The 23,799-nt window shown below is 34.8% G+C and overlaps 1 protein-coding gene across 1 annotated transcript in view; it reads left to right on the top strand.

Moving 5' to 3' along the window:
• Positions 1 to 23,799, top strand: part of LOC138703225 (uncharacterized) — a 1,345,654-nt gene that overhangs the window by 786,480 nt on the left and 535,375 nt on the right. The window lies entirely within an intron of this gene.

The raw sequence follows: 23,799 nt of genomic DNA, 5'->3' as shown, positions 1-23,799 counted from the left end.
CAACGTCACTTATAACAAGAGCCGAGAAATATATGATAAGCTAAATGCTTTTAATTATTTTTGTGGAACAATACGTCGAACTTTAGGTAGGAAAGTTCGGAAAGAAACATTACTAAAGTTTTACAAAGTGATGGCTTTACCAGCTTTACTGTATGGATGTGAGAACTGGGTTTTAAGGAAGAAAGACGAGAGAAGAATTGAGGCTGTTGAAATGAAATTTTTGAGGTTTGTGGCTGGCTATACACTATTTGATAAAAAGAGAAGTGAAGACATTAGATCCGAATTAAAAATGCACAATATTATAGATATAATAAGAAGACATCAAAACAATTAGAGGGAGCATATACAGCGCATGCCAGAAACGTCAATTACCAGAACAATATACAGTCACGACCCCCGTGGGAGAAGAAACCCAGGAAGACCCACAAAAAGATGGCGGGACCAGTTTTGATTTGATTGGAGTGGAACGGATCTTATGGTCCATACCGTAATGCAGATGACGATGATGGTAATTCCACAAAATCAAACAAAAGCAACCCCCGCACAGGCCCCCCTACCCCTTACTCCACTTCCGGTTCCGCTAGACGTTCATTAGGTTAAGATCGTTGTGAGCACCGACCGACTTTCAGTCTGAGCCAAGCCATCGCTGAATACACATCATAACCACGTAAGTTAATTACTTATCATTTACATTTGACCATCCGTTAGCAACATATTCTAATAGCTCAATTTTTATGTTCGCAGTATGCAAGGCTAGGCTGAAAACCGGAAAGTGACAACCCAGCATTTTAAGGATTTGTAATATCTAAATATTGCCAGGTAAAGAAATCAACATCAGACATTATAACAACTAAACGCAGTACTTATATTATGCAAGTGTCTTGCACCCATGTTTTATCTCTCTAAGTGCTTCAATCTATGTATGTGATTAACACCGGATAACAAGTGAACATTACCCATTAAGAAATTAATTTCATGGTTTAATTTTCTACACATTTAATATCATAGTGCAACCACGTAACGTGGTGATACTTAAAAACTGGTCATCCCGTTTGAAATAATCACAATCATTAACTTAACCATAATGTAAACTAAACAACGATGGACATTATAGCAGCATACGAACATTGGTTTTAAAGAACTGTTTTTAATCATTTGACTTTAATTAACTGTGTGTAAGTGTTTTATTTGCATTTTATGTCACTATTTTAACTGATATGGATATATATCACATGTCTTTTTTTTTATTTGAACAAATTCAAATTCAAATTCAAATTTATTTAAAATTTACATTTGAATTTACATTTGGATAGATACCCGAAATGAGCATATGCTCGTGCTCGGGTACAGTCCAGTAGTCTACATAAATTTTACAGGGTTCAAATAATAATGCTGATGATATAAAATAATAGTAACAATAATAATAATAATAATAATAATAATAATAATAATAATAACAATAATAATAATAATAATAATAATAATCATCATCCTTCACGAATTAGGCCTCTGTAGACCTGTTTCGGCCCCATCTAGCAGTCTTCTTAAAGGTCTTCCTGGTCGACGATGTCCTCTAGGTTTATATTGCATCATAATTTTTGGGATTCTTGAATTTTCCATTCTTCTTACATGATCTAGCCAATTGAATTTGTGTCTGCTGATTTTTTCTTCTACTGACTCTACTTCTAATTGTTCTAAAATTTCTTCATTCCTTTTTCGGTCTAAAAGAGTATATCCTGCTGTCCTCAAAAATTTCATTTCCGTTGCTTTGATTCTGTTCACGTCTTTTTTCTTTAATGACCAAATCTCGCTTCCGTATAAAAGGGTGGGTAATGCTAGTGTATTATATATTTTTATTTTTGTAGATTTTTGTACTAATTTAGCTTTTAATGCATTGTTTATTATTCCTAGAATTTGTGTAAATTTGGTAATTTTCTTGTTCACATCTTTTTCATTTTGATAAGATATTTCACAACCCAGATAATTGAAATTTTGCACTTGTTCGAGGCATTGGTTATTGTGTATTATCTTACTTCTGACTGGGTCTTGTCCTAAAAATGCCATTACTTTTGATTTTTGTGCTGAAATTTCCATCCCAAAATCTTTTAATATTTTATTTAATGTATACAATCCTCTTTGTAAATTATCCTCTGAATTGGAAATTATGACTTGATCATCGGCATAGAGTAAGGTATTTAATGTTAGAGCACTGGTTATTTTGATTCCTGATGTGTAGATTTGGTTCCATTTTAAAATAATTTCATTTATATAAATATTAAATAAAGTTGGTGATAGTGGACAACCTTGTCGAACTCCATTATTAACTAATTTTCTTTCGGATATACAGTTATTTATTTTGACACTTATTTTGCTGTCTGTGTAGATTTCTATTATATTTTGCAATAGCAAATTTGGAATATTTTTTTCTTGTAATATGTCGAATAAAAGGTCTCTTCGGACTTTATCAAAAGCTTTCACAAAATCAATAAAAGCTATATGGGTTTCTAAATTAAATTCTCTTCTTTTTTCTAACAATAGTTTCATACTAAATAATGGATCTACACATGATCTTCCTTTTCTAAAGCCATTTTGACACTCCAGAAGGAAAGTTTCAGCATGTTTTTTTTTAATTTTTCATTTAAAATCCTACTAAATATCTTATAACATGTGTTGAGGATACTAATCCCTCTATAGTTTTCAACATTGTGTTTATCTCCTGTTTTATATATGGGAATAATTACACTATTTTTCCATTCTTCCGGTAAAGTGGCAGTCAGATATATTCTGTTTAGAAATCTTAGTAATCTTTCTTGAAATAGATCTCCTGCATATTTATACAATTCTGAATTTAGGTTATCTTTTCCAGGTGATTTACTATTTTTCGTCTTCTTTAATGCTTCTTGTAGTTCTTCTTCGGTAATGCATTGTTCATCTGGGTTTTTTGTGTCCCAGAATTTTAAATCAAAAGTAGGATTGTTCCATAAGTTTTTGTAAAAGTCTAGGAATGTTTCTATTGTGGGGCAAGGGTTTATCTTGGCGGATTCCTTTATGTCTCTGTTCATGTATTTTAAAATTTTATATGTATTGGGTTTCATTTTATAAATGTCAGTTTCTAAAAATGATATAAACTCTTTCCATGATTGCCTGTGTCGTTTTCTAATTTCTCTGTTAGCTATCGCCCTTTTATGTTTATAATCTATTTCATCATTAACGGATTTTGTTTGAAGATATTTTCTATATGCTATATTTTTATTTTTTATGATCTCCTTAATTTCATCATCCCATGATCTTAATTTTTTCTTTTGTGTGAAAGCCTTATATTTTCCGATGCTCTCCGTGGCTGCCTGTGATATTTGAGTTTTAATATTTTCCCATTCTTTGTGAATGTCTTCATCTTGAGGTATTTCTAACATTTTTTGTTCAAGTCTTTTTTGATAAAGCCAGCGTACACTGTCGTCATGGATTAATCTAATTTTGTAACGCATTAATTCTTTTTTGGGGGAATTTATCTTTGTTAAATAATAATAAATAATAAATAATAATAAATAATAATAAATAACAATAATAATAATAATAGAATAGTCGTGACAGAGATGATACAAAGATTGTAATACAAAATAATTCATTAATAATAATAATAATAATAATAATAATAATAATAATAATAATAGAATAATCGTGACAGAAATGATACAAAGATTGTAATACAAAATAATTCATTAATAATAATAATAATAATAATAATAATAATAATAATAAAATAAATACTAAGACGGATAATAATCATAGCGATGTCACAAGTATACAATTGGCAAGGTTAACATGCAATATCATTCAAGCATCTGATGATGGCACACACAAGTGCCGAAAACGTTCATGTAACTAACTAGTACAATATTTTATATAATGAGATAAGCACAGACGGTCAATTGACACTTTATTATTATAAAGAGAAAGGACTTTTACAAACAACTTCAAATAAGAGTACCTCTGAAGATATTGAGAATAGGACCCATGTTTATATGACTTTGGAAATATGCTCCGTAGGTGGCGGTAACTCTTTGTGAATCCCCCTGTATGAAAGCTCAACAGGCAATGAATAGTCGACACCTCTAAAAGGAGTATTGGAGAGCCAGACACAAGTCAAAACGAGGATGTGATTAATACCGAATAATGTAAACTTCATTCATAATTCTATTTCTATATCTCGTTTTTGTATTCTGGAAATCTAGAGTAACATATGACTTCACCTTTCGTAGTCTTTAAAATATTTAGAAGGGGAAGTTAAAGCCAAAGTATGAAGTTAGCTTGAAGCAAAGCGGCTTCACAGTTTTGCTAGTGTGTTCGGAACGCCGATTAAATTAAGCATAGTCGCCAGATAAATGTTCCGACCTTTCCCCAGGGGAATGTTAAGCGAGGTGGAAAGAAGCGGGATTGTAAATACTGTACGCGATCGAAGAGGAAGAGAATAGTCACTATCGAGAATTAAAACCGGCTCTGCTAGATGCTAGACGCATCTTCATTTAATATGATGTTATGCTATTTAAATTGAATGAGGTAGAAACAAATAGTAACAAATAAAACATTCGAGATTCATATAAGGGTATAAAGGAATTTAAGAACGGATATCAGGCAAGGGTAAACGTGATCAAGGATGAGAATGTTGACTTCCTTGCAGATTCTCATTCAATCCTGAATAGATGGAAAAACTATTTTGGGCAACTACTAAATGTACATAGGCCAAATAGAAATGATCGGGACGAAATTCAAGTACTGCAAACTGCTAAACCATTTATACCCGAACGCACACTTTCTGAAGTCGAAATTGCGATAGAAAATCTGAAAAAGTATAAGTCTCCAGGGGCCGTATTCATAGACATTCTTAGCTCGGTCTTCCGGTGGATGATCAGTGAACTAACGCTTTTCGTATTCATAAACCAGTGTTAGCGATATGATATGATATGATATGATATGAATCCTGTACAAGTAAACAGTCGATAGCTGGGGCTAGTTTATCACGCTCGTAACGCGGGCTAGCGAAATATCTATGAATAGCCCCCCAGGTATCGATCAAATTCTAGGAGGATTTATACAAGAAGGTGGAAGCGCATTATCTAGCGAAATTTATAAGCTTGTATTTGCTATTTGGGAAAAGGAAATTGTACCAGTACAATAGAAGAAGTCCATAATTGTACCTTTTTTTTAACAAGGGGGACAAGACTAACTGTAGTAACTTTCGAGGAATATCATTTTTGTTGACGTCGTACAAAATATACTGTTATAATGTGGTTTGTATGAACCATTATATAATAATCTATGTGTTTTATGGAGAGTGGTTGGATTTTATGGAGAGTGGTTGAGGCGCAACCTACTAAGTAAGGCGTGTTGTATAAAGCACGTACAGTCAAAAAAACCTGTGCACTTTATTTAAGGATAAATTCTGTTAAGTGTAACTATGGATGTGTAACTCTTGAATAAATCTGCATCTTACTACGTACACAAAGAAGTAAATAATTGACGCATTCAGCTGTTGCGTGGCCTTCAGGTGAGTTGTGAGTTGTGATTCCGGGGCAGAACTGCATAGCATTGCCGGCCAGGGACCGAACTGGACCTACTGTACATTACCGTGTCAGGGACAAGTATTAGCCTGCTTAGTCGTGATTAAGCGCGTAAGCTTTCGGCAATAAAATCTCGCTCGACCATCCTTTCTAATGCACATTTTACATCTTTTGACAGGTTTCTAGACTCACTCTGGATTCCATTTGTATTGATAGAACTGAACTCCAGGCACATGGTTCGTGTCATTCAAATTACGAATTACTTCTGCCTTACACAGCTTTAGTTTTAACAATTTTTCTGCTTTCCAAGCTGATATCTTGAATATACCCCCATGTTGAGCTAATTTTCTTAACGATGTAATGGGAAATTGTTCTAACTTACAGCCCATGTCATCGAATTTTTCTTCAGTTAGGAATTATCCGCTTTGTTATTTATTTTAATTTTTCACTAAATTCTGGATTGTTGCATCATATAGTTGTTCAACGCCAGGTTATTTCGTGTAAACATACATAACACAACATTCCTTTTGTAAACTTTCTTCGCAGTATTCCTATCTTATTGAATATTCACCGTTATAATCTGTGCTGCATTGTCACGAACTAAACCGAACTTCATTGAATGGAAGTTAGCTGTATACTAATGCTCTAAACTTGACTTGTTATTTCTCAATATTTGTGTCATCTGTGCATACTACGCAACACAATACGTTACCATGCTTGATCTATTTCCTCGGCAGTCCTTTCGATATGTAACAGTAAAGAACCAGCTGCATTTACCTGAGTGAAACCTGTTTGTTTCCTGGCGGAAGTTGTGTACAATCATAACAATTCTTCCAGTAGTCGTTAAAGTGAATCATCAGTAGCGGCTGGTGGTCAAAATAATGAGTGTGCTACAATCTCTATATCGGCCTACTGTAGAGGCCTACACATGTATTTATCTTAATTTGGAGTCTCGTCTAGTGATGAAATATGAAGTCCATACGACGTTCTTTCGTACTGCAGAACTTGTCATTTGGTGTTAAACCCCTCCATCTTGGACATCATACACTTTTCTATTGACAGTATTGCAAGAGCAGTGAGACGATCCTGGGACATAGTGTTCCTTAAAAACGTTTTTACGCGTTTCAAGGAAGAAAAACATATTTCTGGCTCAGCAATGGTCATTGGTGTTGTAACCAAAATATTTAACAACTTCGATACTTCACAGAATGGATCCTGTAAATTGCTGGATACTATGTATTGTGACAATTGAACAGCCATCTATATTTCGGAAGTCAAGTTTTCCCTGTAGAAATCCAACTTGTATCTGGAACACTCTTTTGTTCAGTATAGTATAGCTGTTGACAGCAACTTTAACTGGTAGATGGCAGCAGCAGTCGGACACTTGAATTACCAAATACATTGTACATAGGCCTAGTTCCGAATTCTTCCACAAACAAGCATTCTTTCGTTACGCTTTACTTTTGCAATCTCCAAGCTGTGTTGTGCTGAAGCTAACTACAGCACTTTCCCGCGTAAAAATAGCCAATCAGAGCAATGATTTCAGCTTCGCACATGCGCATAACTGTCTACATTTTTCATGTGGAGCTTTGAGTAGCACAACGAACCCCCTGAGGCACCAAAGAAGGCACGAAGACTAAACATTTTATAACGCGTCATGAACATAACCACGGGAAATTGTCAAATGACAGATCAAATACTATGGTGGTATTACAAATACATTATTTGAGCCAAAATTATCATTGTGCTGTAGCACTGTAGCACATAAGGACGGGCCGCCCCTGTGAATCATTATGCTGGTTTCTTATTAAGGCTATGTTTTCGATATGGGAATAGGAATGTACTTCCTTGCATAAATAAAAAAGTCTACAAATAATAATAATAATAATAATAATAATAATAATAATAATAATAATAATAATAATAATAATATTCATTTATATGTACAATAAAATGTCTGTAAATTTACCGAAGTAGGAATAATTTTAAATAATATCAGTTTTCTATATTTCCGAAACTATATATTCAACGTGTGTTTTCAGCATAAATTTATATGATACTTACAGTGTTTAATTAATAGTTCATAGTATTTTGTTGTTTAATTTGTAAATAACTCTTGTATACATGTAACTCTCATCTAAATCAAATTGTTGAATTCTTTTTAAGTTCATGCATATGTATATATACTTTTTGCTGGTTGAGTGGAAGAGAAGGCCTTACGGCCTTAACTCTGCCAGCTAAAATAAATTATTATTATTATTATTATTATTATTACTATTATTATTATTACTATTATTATTATTATTATTATTATTATTATTATTATTATTATTATTATTATTATTATTATAATGTAGGCCAACTTCCGACTTTGGACAGTACAAGTTCTGTGGGAAATATGCACTAGGTAATGACATTTTCAGGGAAGTTCCCTATGAATGTTGTCAGCACTGCTCAAAACGTCGACTTGTAATAAATACTATAGGCCAAGACAAAATACAGCATTCATTTTTTCTCAATTAAAGGGGCAATACTTTACCTTTACTGTTGGTAACCAAACTCTGATCTGCAATAATGTTGTTGCATTGATTTTAATTAAATAGTGGCCATTATCTGTTCGTGAAACTGGAATGTTTTAGTTTATATGCGTGCACTGGATGAGAATTTCTCGATTCACTGGCTATGTGGTTAGTTTGACGTGACATAGGGATACACAAAATAATGGTCACATTGCGTTTAAATAAACGAGAGAGATCTACTTTTTATAGAGCCTAGGCACTGAAAATTAAATATCTCATATTTATTTTCTCTCAATCATTGATTGTCGAAGATGGTAAAGGGATATCATGAGAATAGAGGATTCACATAAAAATAAAGCAATTTTTCACTGTATATTACCTGGATGGAAAGAAGAGAATATGACCACAATCTTCATGAAGTGATGGGATGATGGAGAACATATGGAAACGTGATGGGCATGAAGAAAATTGTTTGTGCCGCGACAAGTAAAAAAACAGCTGCAGCTTATATTTGAAGAGACATGTATATTTCACATTTTCATCTATGTAATATTTCTATTGTGATGATCATGTTTTTCATATTGATGATCAATGTTGATGATATTAACAATGATTATAGTGCAGACATGACATTTTGACGGCGATGTGGGTGATAATGGTGGTGGTGGTGATGTAGTGATGAAGTTGGTAAAAGATAAGAGGGGAAAATGTTACAAGATTAGAGAGGAGAAAAAAAATAACATGAATTATTACAAATGTGATACAGGTTGAAATTTATAGGGTTATTATAAAGTAACCAACTTATTTTAAATTAATATAGCCTAATTTCTAATCAAACTGAACAATTAAGAAGAACTAAGCGGACAGGATTTAATTAGCCTGTTCGTTGCTGAAAACAAATGAAGACAATGTTTTTACTTTTTTTTTGCATCATTTAATACGTATGTTAGACTAATATTTTCAATTTCTACTTGTATGTTCTATTGTTTTTTATGTCATATTCATTCTGTCACACGTTATTACATTAAATTAATTGCATTTCTGGTGGTGTGGAAGAGAAGGTCTGATGGCCTTAACTCCATCAGAGTAATCTTCATCTTACGATATTTGGGTGACGTATATACGTCCGTTGATGTGACATATTAATGAATTAAATACTATTATAGTCACAATCATGCCATGGTATGAAAGAAAAATTTCACAACCTCGAGCGGGAATCGAACCTGCGACTTCCTGGTCTCCGGTCAGGCGCTCTACCACTGAGCTATCGAGTTCGTCTCACGCCAAAGGCTCGGAATTATCCTTTCATACTGGCGACTCTGTTATAGAGTACTGTCCATAGCGTCTGATCTTAGTCAGCACTGCTTATGGCTGGAAAGAAACTTTACATTTTTCTTTCATACCATGGCATGATTGTGACTATAATAGTATTTAATTCATCCATCAGAGTAAATAAATAAAATAATATGGAGTGGATCTATGGTTCACTAGGATAGTGCTCGTTGTGGTGATGATGACTATAACGATGATTATAATGGTAATGATTTTTGAAGAAGTGATATAATTGTGACAGAGAAATTGGAATACCGTACCCTACAAAATCTTGTCCCAAACACCTACTTTGTTCATCACAAATTCCACTTGGGTTTGTCAGGGTTTAAATCTTGGTCTCCGACATTAAAAGTCGAAGCTGTAGCCAATCGACTCGTTCACTAAACTGTTAGTGATTGGAAATCCTTCCATGGAATTGAAAACTGCTCGTCAAACAAGACGTGTCACTGTGAAAACCGACAATTCTTTGATAAAACACCCCATCGACCACAATGGTATCAAATTAATTTCACTGTCTCATCTTTCAACTTCTTACTTCGATCTTTGCAGTCATGTGACAGTCTTCACTGATTTCTTCTGTCACGAAGGTTGAAAACTATTTCGGTTGAAGAGATTAAAGCAGTTTGAAGAAAGGAAAAGAGTTTTCTATTTCCATCATCCGCTTAGAAATTGGGGTGAGTGAATTCTTGTAAAAAAATAGGCCGGCATCAAGTCATCTAACAGAAGAGAGGAGATGAACAGTGAAGGATGAAACAAAATGTTTCAGTTAGTTTCTCTTCGCCAAAGAAGACGCGATAATGAGCATTCTTCCTTGCTGGTCAGTAGTGCGTGAAACTCTCACGCCCTTTGCGTCTGAATCCAGCGCCTTAGCCACACAACTTCAACTATCGATTTCGTTTCTTTTGTGCCGGTGAGAGGGGAAGGTCATTCAAGCCATCACAATTTTATTGTAAGTATAAGTTTTATAAATCAGATTCTACCAGTTGCAAAGAAACTGCATTTCTGAAACACTTATTCAAGTAGTAATATTAAATCGTTCAAAAGAGCGAAATATTCTCACGTAATAAAATAAAAAATTAAAAGAAATAAAAGAAATCATATATCTCCTACTACCAAATCAGTCAACAGATTGGCCGAAAGTTATATATTCTACTTATTGTTTGTAGATGGCAAAGTAATTGCAGCAAAACCTAGCATCACGTTCCCTGTTAAAAAAATATAATGATTTAAACAGTTTAAATAAATTTCATAATTAACAAGTAAAATCAAAAGTAGTAAACTGCATTTTCAAATAATAAATTACCTTCACGAATTTTTGATGTACTGTATGTAATACCTGTTAACCTGTTAATACCTGTTATTTGTTTAAAATAAAATTTGCAACAAGAATTTCAACAAGTAATATACGAAGATAGAAACAAAGAATATTTTATAAAGCACTAATAGTGTCACATATCGTTACGAATTTTTAACTCTGACAAAGACGAAAGGACCAACGAATATAGGCAAAGTGCATTCGAAAAAACAACCGGACAGAATTTATTAAGGGAATTTCGTCATATTCGTGAGTTGAGCACTTATGCCTAAACTGTATTGCACACTGTGGTATAAAATTGCTTGACATTTCCCTTTATTTAGCTCCTTTTTAGCTCAAAGTTACAAAGCATTTACTATTTAGAATAAAATAAATTTAATTTAAAGAGTGAGAGTACACATGAGCAAATTAAAAGTCTACAGTTCGATTGTGCAACCTTCCTCACAATAAAGATCATTATCCTGAAGCAGAGCTCTTCGATGTCCGTAAATGGAAGGTTTCAGTAGTATACAGTACCGTCAATAACAAAATAAAAATGTCCAGTGGAGTTAGGTCTCGTGATCTTGCTGCCCATTCCATAGCACCACCACGAATAATCCTTTGGTGTCCAGAGCTTTTGTTGAGAATTCCTAATACGTATCATCTTACACGTAAACATACTCATGGGAGCAGATAACAAAGTTATTTTTTTTCTTCCACCATGTTAATAATCCCAAAACAAGTTCTTATACAAGTTTTGGTCATTCGAGCGCAATTATGAGGACCGTAAGAAAATAAGTTCCCCTGCTGCCGTTTACAGAAAGACAACACAATTTTATTGAAAAAAAAAAATTATTGGAACAGACACAACAAATATTGAGCTATTTTTCAACATATTCTTCAACGAAGTTGAGACATTTGTCGAGCCATGGGATCGATTGAGAGGTACAGACGGCTGTCACACTGGTTCCGATCCCAGGCAGCAGACTTCTACGACACAGGGATACAAAAGTTGACTTCATGGTATGAAAAATTCTCAGTTCCAATGGGGAATATGTTGACAAATAGCTCAATAATTGCTGTATCTGTTCCAATAAATTTCTCCATGAAATTGTGTTTTCTTCTGTAATCGGCTCCAAGGAAACTTATTTTTTAGGGCCCTTGTAATTGCGCTCGAGTGGCCAAAATTTGTGCAAGCACTTGTTTTGACATTATTAACATGGTGGAAGAAAAAAAACTTGTTTATCTGCCCCCATCATGATGTTTGCTTGTTAGACAAAAAAAATTACCGATTACCATACGCAAGATCCCATTTGGAAGACTTCCTTTGATTTCGTGAGAAATGAGGTTCACATGCGAACGAATTTCTTATGCAAGACTCCGCTTTTTTTTTTCCTTTCTTTGTTTGTTGCTTTTTCTGCCTGTTTATATATAAAATGTTATAAACAATTAATAATAAAGATAAATTGATGAGGTAAATTAGGTGCAAAATAAACACCCTTTCCCTAGTCGTGTGAACCACATGCTGCCCGAAAGTGGACTTCGACAACTTCACACTACAAAAGATTGGTCAATTTTGTGTCTAAGGCTGTACAGCTGTCAAAAGAAAAAGTGGCCGCTCTCCTGAAACAAAGTTCCTTTCGGGTATCTTCGGTACAATTCGGAGACAGGCGATGTCACATGTTGTTGGACCACGTTGCCTGATATCTACAGTTATAATTGAAGTATTCTGTGTGTTATTCGATAGCGTAATAGTAGCGTTCAGGCCTCTTATTCATGGGGCCCTGCGTTCGACTACAACCTCGTGCTTTTTATGTTCTTTTTTGTTCTGTTTTTGAGAGAGACAAACTAGACATAATGGCTCCTTTCTCTTTTACGATTATTTTAGTAATTAACATCAGGTTCATTAATATATTATGCCATGACTTTATCATTATGATATTGTGGCTGCAAATGGAAAGAAAAAAGATTTTATTCTCAATAAAAATATCTTTCGTGGCATAAACAAAACAAATTTACTGGCGTCGGCGGCCTTAAAACATTCAAACAATTAAGCGTTCAAAAAACAAAACAAAAGCCACAATTCAATATTTAGTCTATCTTCCTCTTATCTCGTTCATCTTGCAGTCGAGTGGGCATGGAATTGACTAGTCTTTGCAAATAGCGACTGTTCTTAGACACGATATTCCAGGCATTCTGAACATACATACATAAGTGTTCTGTCCATGGGCAGGTCTTTCATTGAAAACCCAGCAATCTCCAATCTTTCCTATTTTCTGCTTTCCTCTTAGTCTCCGCATATGATCCACATATCCTAATGTCGTCTATTATTCTTTTCAACCAGAGACCCAACCAATTCCTTTTTCTCTTTCTAATCAGTTTCAGCATCATTCTTTCTTCACTCACTTTTTCAAACACAATTTTATTTCTTATTCTGTCTGTCCACTTCACACGCACCGTTCTTCTCCACATCCACATTTCAAATGCTTCAATTCGTTTCTCTTCATTTCGTCGTAATGTCCATGTTTCTTCCCCATACAATTCCACACTCCACACAAAGCACTTCACTAGTCTCTTCCTTAGTTCTTTTTCCAGAGGTCCGCAAAAGATCCTTCTTCTTCTATTAAAAGCTTCCTTTGTTCATGTTTGCAGTTTTTCTTGGGAAGGATAGGTCTAAATGCGGTAACATCCCGTTGCTTTCCGCACACCACTATCTCTTTCGCATCTTATTAAATTCCAGGGGGCCCAAGCGTGGAGATGAGGAGAGTGGATTTGACTAATTGGGCTCTCCAGACTTCACCGAAAGTCACGGCAAGGGTTAAATATTAATTCTATCAGGATGTTTGACCCGATCAGAGACCGGGAAATCTCAATTAGCCTTTGCCCCCCGCATCCTGGACTAGCTTCTATGAATCATCAGAAAATCTTAGAGTGTGATTGGGCGAATTTTTCCGAAAATGTTTCCACACTTTTGCCCTCGTAGCTCAGCGGACGAACGTCGGAATTTAGATGTCAACGTCTCAGGTTCAATTCCTCGTTACTCTTTTTCATTTTATTGTGGTTCAAGATAGTATAATGTAATAATACAAAAAGGAAAACTAATACCAGTATTATGCAACTGGATTTTTCCAAACCTAACATTAAATGTATGTTATTTATATCGCTAAAAACGATTACAATATAAATAACTTGAATATTATTTATACAGTATCACTAAAGAACGATAACAGAATATAAATGATAAATATCGGTTTGTTTAATTAATATAAGATATTATATAATACGTATTTAATTATCTAAATAAAATAACCTATTTTACAAAGAAAGATGTTTATTTGTGTTATAATAATTACTTACATAAAATACAGATTATTTATATTGCAAAAGAACAATAACAATATAAATAACTTTAATATTATTTTATAATGCTAATGAAGGAAAACAGAATATAAATGATAACTTGAATATTATTTATATTGCTAAAGAACGATAACAATATACAAAAACGTGAATATTATTCATATCGGAATTTCACAGATTTATTACAGATGTATTTAAGAAATTGTAGATGAATAGTAATTAGTAACAGTGTCCTATTTATTCTTCTTGGAGCCAAATTTGTAACTTTTAAAAGTGTGGTTACTATGTTGAAGTGTATGTGTTGCAACGGATGCTTGATTTGTTATGTATGTGAGTCAGTTATTTGATTCTTGATGTCGTCGCAATGTCATAATTTTAGTTTGATTGTGTTTGTGTGACTATTGTGTATTAATTTATGATGTATGGTACCGAAAGCTGCATATTTGTGTTGTAGAAGTGTTAGGTATGTGTGTTGTTAATATTTTGTGTGTTTCAAATTGATAACTAATATTTGTTTTTCAATCGCAATGCCTAATTTACGCATTGTTTATGTTTTGTTTACATCGCGTAAGCTAATTTAATTTTCTTTTCCATTTCTCTTTATGCTTATCTTTTTTGTGTATAAAACTATAGCCCTAACATACATATGTAAAATAGGGCTAACCTCCATTGGAGATACAATAATAATAATTATTATTCATATCGTTATAAAACGATAACAGAATACAAATGATGACTTGAATTTTATTCATATCTCTAAAGAACGATAACAAAATATAAATAACGTGATATCCATAAAGAACGGTAACTGGATATAAATGATAATTTGAATATCATTTACATCGCTAAAGAACGATTAAAAAATAAAATGAAAACTTGAAGAAGGCCCGAACCCACAACCTTTAAATCATTAAACAAGCACTCTACCACTGGTCAACGAGGCGCAGATATGGAACACTTTCATAGTTACGGAACTGCTTGTACAAGCACATGCATCGTGTAACATCGCCGCGACCCGAAGTGGACTTTGAAAATATTCGCTGTTCACGAGTGCGGCCACTTTTTTTTTTTGACAACTGTACAGGTTAAACAAACAAAAATTGTTAATTTTTGAAAGGAGGATTTTAAGAAGAATCTTTGGATCCTCCAAGGATAGAGATGGCGACTGAAGAATAAAAACTAACAAGGAACTAAATTATTTAATACACAATCAAAATATAATAAATTTCATCAGGGCTATGAGATTAAGTTGGTTTGGCCATGTTAAAAGAATGGAAGACCAGAGGCTAGTGAAAGGTATATATAATTGGAAACCCCTGGGAACTAGAGCAGCGGGTAGGTCGAAAAGCTGCTGGGAATATGATATTGTGAAGCTAAGAATAAAGGATTGGATGACGGTGGTACAGAATAGAAGTTCCTGGAAACAAATTGTTGAGAAGCCAAGACATTCAATTTTGAAGTTGTAGTGCTTTGAGAAGAAGGAGAAGAAGAAGAAGAAGAAGAAGAAGAAGAAGAAGAATACTGTACATGACGGGTTATAGTCAAAACGCAATTATAAGATGGATACATTTTAAAGAGTATACTATTCAACAAATGCCTTCCTTATTATAAATAAATCCTCCGCCTACCATTGATTCCTTGCTTCAAAACGTTCATATATTTGTCTGTGGAATTCAGTTACATCTTCTATGGTGACCTGATTAGAAGCAAAAAAGTTTCCTCTGTAAAATTAGCATAAGAACAATAACTCATATTTAATAGAAAAGTACGTTTGTAACTTCATGTTAATAAATTTACTTGTAGCATCCTGCTGTTCCACTGCCGCGGCGAAGACAAAGAGCGGTAACTAGAGTTCTGATGCGGATGTCGTCGCAGAAGACGAGAGATTCTTCTTGACGCCCTATTTCAAGGCCCTCTTTAAATGTGTGTCGACTAAGAGCGTCGTGATAATCAATCAATTAATTAAAACCATTAAGTAATTATACACGTTCTCTGTTCGCTCGCGGTTGCAGGGCCATTAATAATGCGCGGAGAGTCCTTGTGAGCGCAATCACGGACCGAGTGACCTAATTGGAAACTGTGCTCGCGGCGCGGCGTGGCTTTAAAGTTGGAGGACAGAGCGATTCCCAGAAATAGCTGCGGATGCTGACGTACATTCTTCATGTTGCACTGTTACTTCCTAACATAGATATTGCACATTACTCCTTACTAATTACATTCGGTAGTTTTTATCTTTTGTGATAATTGTTTTCTATTATAATGTTGTATGCGTGTCTTTGTGTGTATAGCCAGTGTCACAGTTTCTATCGTATGAAATAAGTAATGAGAACGTTGAGAGCGAGTATCTTATCTTTAATTCAAAATGTGGGCGAGAAAGCTGACAACTGTAATTGGCAGATTGCTGACGTCACATCTGTTTAGGAGGTAGGACCACTCTCAGCCGAAGTGGCAATAGATATCACTGACAAGACAGTGTACTCAAGCACACACCCCAGAAACGCGAAGTGCAAGTGTCTTGCCTTTGACGCAGTGGGCAGATTGCTGTCGTGACGTGTTGGGTGGTACCGTTCTCAGTTGCACTGGCAACAAGTGCTCACTGACTGGTTTTTTACCCAAGGACACGCGCCAAAAACACTGGCACTGGCTATAAAATTTCTTTTTCTGCATTTAGCATCATAGCTTCTGAAGAATATCCTGAAAATCAAATTGAACCCGTGATTTGAGAAAGCACACATGACCTTAGCTATAAATTTTAATAAAACTGCAAAAAACTACTCTATTCAGATTATAAATATTGGATGTCCATTGAGACATACACATACACATACACACACACACACAGTATATCGGGTAGATCGTCTGAATCAGCTGTTGAAGGTGAATAGGGATTTGACCAACATGGCGCAGTGGAAGCGAGCAGAAATAAACGAAGGCTGGATATGATTTAGTATATAACAATATATAATTAAATATAAAATACAAATAAGTATAAATATAATATATAATAATGTAATAATTAGACCAACTGTAATTGAAGAAACCGAATATAAATAACAAAACGTGATAGGGCCCGGTCTGCACAGAACTTTCCTGAAGGTACATTAAAGCTGTGCCACATACAATTGTAATTGTAATTGTAAATTTAATGTTAATTGTAATTTTAATCTTCATATTATAGTTGTAATCCCTTGGTAGAGGAGCAGAGAAGCCCTGACGGCCTTATCTCTACCAGGTTAAATAAATAAATACTAAATACTAATACAATACAAAATCTATTGGCTTGTGATCAAGACAAAATATATATAATTCTGTACAGTATTACAACAGTCTGATCTCGAAAAAGCCGAAAGTTAGAATTTATAAAACAATTATATTACCGGTTGTTCTTTATGATTGTGAAATTTGAACCCTCACTTTGAGAGAGGAACGGAGGTTAAGGGTATTTGAAAATAGTTAGGAAAATATTTGGGCTAAGAGGGATGAAGTTACTGGAGAATGGAGAAAGTTACACAACGCAGAACTGCACGCATTGTATTCTTCACCTGACATAATTAGGAATATTAAATCCAGTCGTTTGAGTTGGGACAGGGTAGCACGTATGGGTGAATCCAGAAATGCGTATAGAATGTTAGTTGGAAGACCTGAGAGGAAAATACCTTTGGGGAGCCGAAGGCACAGATGGGAGGATAATATTAAAATAGATTTGGGATATGATGGTAGGGACTGGATTAATCTCGCCCTGGATAGGGATCGATGGCGAGCTTATGTGATGGCGGCAATGAACCTCCGGCTTCTTTTAAAGCCATAAGTAAGTAAGTATTGAAATTATGGCTACATCTTTCTTTGGTGGACCCATACTTCTTCTTTTAACAGGTGACTTATTTCTAACTACTTTCATAATAATTGCGTTTGAGTTGTGTAGTGTGATTCAAATGGAGTGTGTGTGTTCTGAAATCCAGTTGTGTGTTGAGGATTTATTGTGGGTGTATTGTGGGAGTATCAACAGAAATGCATCCCCACCGGGAGTGAAGACACCGGAAGACGCAGGAACTAAGCTGTTTTGAAAATGGCTCCCAAGGCGAAACTAGTCAACTAAGTATTTATAAATTATTTTGCATTAACACATGAAATTAATAACCATATGTTATATTTCTAAGTGATATAGTGTTACAAGTTGTGTAATCAAGATGTATTTTCATATTTATTTTCTCGTCCATTCTACCTATATATTCGTTTCATTTATACTTTTTGTGTGTCCTTTCATTGTCTCGTAACATTTTCATTCTCTTTCTAAATTTCTCTTACGATCCTCTGTAAGATCTTAATTTTTACTGTTTCGTGTAGTTTGTTTCGGGTCTAGCCTTCACTGTTCGGGTCATAATTGGTCGCACTGTCTCTCCCTAAAGTTTTGCTTTGTCTCTTTCGTTAGATATTTATTTCGCCATATTTTGTTAATCATGGAACATATTATTTTATTTTGTCTTTGACCGCTTCTCATCTTACCACACATTTCCAATATGTCTGCTGTTAGATAACTCATTTCCTAAGTGCAGAGTGTTTGACAGGAAACCGGCTACCCTCAGGTGAATTCTGTCGGTCTTATCGTTATCGTTCGGACGCGACTGCCAAAGAAATAGTGTGTATATTTCTCCTGGATCGTGCGTAGGTTATATGTTGCGTAGCATAACACAGGTTAAAGAGACTTCAAGGTTAAAGCATTAGTATACAGCTGACTTTCATTCAGTGCAGTTCACTTTAGTTCGTGGCAATGCAGTATACGTTAGAACAACAAATCTTCATTTATGACGAAGGAATCGTACAAAAAAGTGTCATGTTATTTTTCTTTGGAAATATTCTGGCGTTCAAGAACCACGTGATTCAACAATCCAGAATTTAGTGGGCTTACCCAAGTAGAAAATTGGATGACGTAGGCTACAGACTAAAACAGTCTCCAACGAAATAGTTAAGAAAGTTAGCACAACCGAAGACAGCGGCTTTGAAAGCGACAAAATTGTTAAAATGGAAGATATAAGAGTTATAAGACAACAGTCGTTTATAAATTGAATTAAATTGAAAAATGCGTGCATATGATTGAATTCTATCGATCGAGATCAAATCCATTGTGTATGTAGAAATGTTTCCAAAAGATGTGAACTGTTAAGAATTGCTAGTGCATAGATAGATTTCTGCATAAAATCTGCCGAAAATCCCAGAGTACGAAATAAAAAGTTGGAACATGAAAGTGGAAGATAGGGCTATTATGAACTATATACGGGATAAGAAACATTCCTATCTTTGGCACGTCCATAGAATGACAGGTGTGAAGAAATTACCTAAAAAAATTTTCTTAAATTATGGTTTATTTAAGACGCTCGCAACTGCAGAGGTTATATCAGTGTCGCCGGTGTGCCGGAATTTTGTCTCGCAGGAGTCTTTTACATGCCAGTAAATCTACTAACATGAGCCTGTCGCATTTAAACACACTTAAATGCCATCGACTTGAGCCGGGATCGAACCCGCAACCTCGAGTACAGAAGGCCAGCGCTATACCGACTACGCTACCTATGCCGACTTTACCCAAGAGAATGATGGAATTAGCATAGTCTACAATGAAAGATGTGTGAAAGACCGAGATAGAAGACATGGCAGGAAGATAAAGCAAGAACCGTATAATAAAGGAATCTGCAGACTGGAAATTGGTTGGACCGTAATCGATGGAGCATGATAAATCAGAAGTCATCATAGGACGAAATACAGCGGATTGTTTCTATTATACTTCATCTGTAAATTGCAAGGTTTAAGTAAAGTCTACAAATAGATTTATTTTGTCCACAATTTTGCTTTAAAAAGCTACATGTATAATATATCATACCCTCGGTTTCTGCCCCTACGGTGGGGCCTTTCGAAACATACGCCACCACACAATCCGCTTCAAGCTTGCTGAGAAATTACAGAAGGTTGGGTTCACCGTATACTAAGAAGTACAAGGATTATCCACACAAGGCAGTGTTCGACGTATCGACGTTATTGCCATGAAAAACAACTCGGCTTTCATTCCTGACCCCACCATCAGATTCGAAACGCATGTCGAACACCCGGCCGAGGTGATTGCTGAAAAAAAGAAACATACGAACCGTCAATCACATTCTATAAAGAAAAATCTCCTTTCAGAAATCGATGGTGGGAGCAAGGGGATCCTTAACCTCCTTCTTTGTTAAAACATGCAAAAAAATTAGGCCTCAACAATACCATTATTATAAAAAAAATCGGCATAAGTGCCTAAAAGGGATCCATTCTGATTTTACGAAATGAACCAGTGTATTAACGACGTTTAAATTTATTTACATGTCCTCTTTCTTCTTCTGAAGGAATGGTGAACGGGAGAAGAGTTCGGGGTAGAAGGAATCAGATGATAGACGACATTAAGATACATGGATCATATGCGGAGACTACAGGAGGCAGAAAATATGAAAGATTGGAGAATACTGTGTTTGCAGTGAAAGACCTGCCCTTGGGCAGAACACTATGAATGACAGAATTATTTTTCTCTATTTTCAGTCTATCGTACTTTTTAATGTATTTTATGACATATGTTTCTTTATTTCCTCTTTTATTTTTTTTTAATCACATATTTCTTATTTATATCTATTACACATTTATAAATCTAGTACACCTTTTTCAGTCTTGGTAGCCTTTTAATAAAGGAAGTTTATAAAATTAAACATTAAGGCTAGAAATAGCGAAATTGCTCAAAATACTGTACATCTTTGAAATCTATTGGGAAACTGACTGGAAATCATAAAATGTTACCCACTAAAACAATGACAACCATTATGTTGTAATTTAATTATTATTTGGATAATTGCAGTTAAACCATATTATGCCTGAGCAGCAACTCTGAGTGTGGAAATATCAGTTCTGTGACGTGTCCCTGACTACATCTTCAAAAGAATTTTTACTGTCATTAGGAATAAAAAGAATGAAACACAATACTTGACAGGATTAAATGTTAGCATACCCCCTGTCATTTATTAGTTTATTACAAAAGATAGCCATTGAATTGTTTCTTTAATGTTCAAAATATTATTTAAACTAGTCCGTAAGAGTTAATGTCAGTTCTGTGACACATACTACAAGCAATATAAGAATACATTGGATGACAGGAACAACTGTTCAACTGTTTGGTATGAGGCATAGTGTAGGAGTATGCAGTGAAAGGGTGAATTGTAATTTTTTATTAGAGAAAGAAAAACATATGGAACTGTTTTCCGGTGTGTATCTGTATTACCAATCAGTTCCGAGATAGTTAGTCTGTAAATTATGCAAAATGTGTTGTGTAGATTTATGTTAACAGTCAGATAAGAGGATGTGCATATTCAACATAATCTTAAGCCCAGTAATAAACATGAGATTTAACGGATAAGGAATTGAAAATTGGTTTTGTCAATTTTGTAACGTCAATTCTGAGACATCACAGAACTGACATTTTTGTGGACATTATTATATAAAGTGTAGAATAAAATAACATTCTCTTTTAAATAATAATGTACAGAAAAAATAAATTAAATAAATACATAATTTAAAATATCTGTGAAATGTATCTCATTTTGCCCGATTTTGTGGATTTTAGCCATAATCATTTCTAATAATATTTTTCTCGTTACGGAAATAGGAATTGTGAGTAATCTTACATGTAGAAGGCTAATTGGGGTTTCCTTATGTCTGATCGGGTTAAAAACCCTGATTTAACGTTTGCGGTGAATTTCGGTGAAGTCCGGTTGCCTAATTAGTCAGATCCATTCTCCTAAAAAAAAAAGCGAAAATTAGAGAAGATTGTTGGAGAATGCTGAATTTGCAATGAAAGATCTATTCTTTGGGAGAAAACTTTGAATGAATAAATGAATACGCGTTGAAATAATTTTGGCAACATATTGAGACTTCATTTCAATTAAAAGCACATTCACACCTTCCTTCAGTGGTTCAACCACGCGTAACTAACGAGTTGTTCGCCGCTTTGGAGTAAAGACCATGAAACGAGCGGGCTCGAGAATGCTGAAAACATGCAATTTTTATGAAAGTTTCGAAAGCTATTTTTCCAGCACCACAATAAACACTTCTTCATGAGAGAAAGAAAAAATGAAATTCTTGATGATCAAATTATTTTCTTCAAGATTTTGCTTCTAAGCGTATTTCGTCCTCAATCTTGAAAGAGTCACAACTCGTTGTTCATTAAAGGATATCACGTAATATTTTATTGTTATAAATCGTTCTTAATTTGATTGCCCTTTTCGCAGAGGCGTTAGTGCTTATGTTCAGAGTATGAATATTTCGGGCGGGAGCAGAGACTTGCGTAGCAGCAGCTGAACTATTGATCCAAATGAGTGTATCGTATATTTATTCTAAAATCGACAAAAATAAATACCTATGTTTACGATAAAAGCGGTCTCAAATCATGTGAAATAAACAAAAATTGTAATTTATCGTCACAGTGTGTAGGAAGGGTACAAAAGTACAGAACAGGGTGAGTCTGTCCCGCCTAATAAACGTGAAAATTGTCGTGGAATGAGGGAAGCATCACCGGGACAACCAGGAATAGGCCTACTACCAATGTGAACTAACCTTAATCACAAATAAATTGATTATTACTCGACCGAGGCGAGTGGAACCGCGGGCGTAATGTGAACTATCGCGATGCGGTATTACGAACACAGGGGCAGTATCGCCACGGCTCCGGGCTGCAGGACTCCACTGGCCTTGTTCGAGTAATACTGTTTACATAGTCAACAAGTTTATCTCTTAAATCACCACTGGATAACTATATGAAATGGAACTCACCCTGTCTCAATGCAAGGAATAATATACATCTGCATTTTTCTAATGCAAAATTAGCCTGGATCGTCTCTATTTGTAACTGAAAGCTACATATTCTGTTATTGGACTATAATTATGAACATTACGATTATTCTTCAGTACATGAACTAATTTGACAACAATAATTACGATATTGTAATAATTTTCGAAGACTGTGAGGTTTGTTGTGCCTGAGCACATTTTTTTTTTTTTCTAAATAAGTGGAAGTAACTCTTTACACGAGCATGCCTTTATTCTGATGTCTGTGATTTATTACCACGCTTTGTCAGTGCCAGACGTTGGCTGAATATGTTGCAATGTCACTTTACGTCCAAGTGTTTAATTCCACTGGTTCATTTCCAAGCACAGGCACTTTCAATAAAACCGAACTGCTGGAAAACATTTTTATTGGTTTGATTAAGTACTATTCACATCTCCACCGCTGTGCTCGGAATGAGATGGAGCTGTATTCCAGCAGCGATTGGTCTTTTAGATTTATGTCCCAGTTGTGAGTGAATGGTTTAGACAGATGATGGGCGGTGCTATTGTATTTTGAAGAATGATCAGGAAGCAGAGTTACTTCGAATAACCGAATTTAAGACACTTTGATATTATTATTATTATTATTATTATTATTATTAATTTATTAATTTATTTATTTATTTATTTATTTATTTAATCGAATGTTCAGACATCTGATACAGTATCATTTGTCTTCTGGCCTCCCTGTACAGCTGGCCGTTCGATTTCCTCCAGTAATTCAGGAGAGCTCCACATCGTTTTAGGTGGTTACAATTCATGGTGGCATTTTCTTTACAGTTAGCTGATTTCAGAATGTTGACTCGAGCTGGCCTGCCATGGCCTAGAAGGGCGTTCCCTAGGTGGT

The sequence above is a fragment of the Periplaneta americana genome, chromosome 7 (genome assembly GCF_040183065.1).
Source record: "Periplaneta americana isolate PAMFEO1 chromosome 7, P.americana_PAMFEO1_priV1, whole genome shotgun sequence".
Classification (NCBI taxonomy): Eukaryota; Metazoa; Arthropoda; class Insecta; order Blattodea; family Blattidae; genus Periplaneta; species Periplaneta americana.
This window is presented reverse-complemented; position numbering and strand designations above follow the sequence as displayed.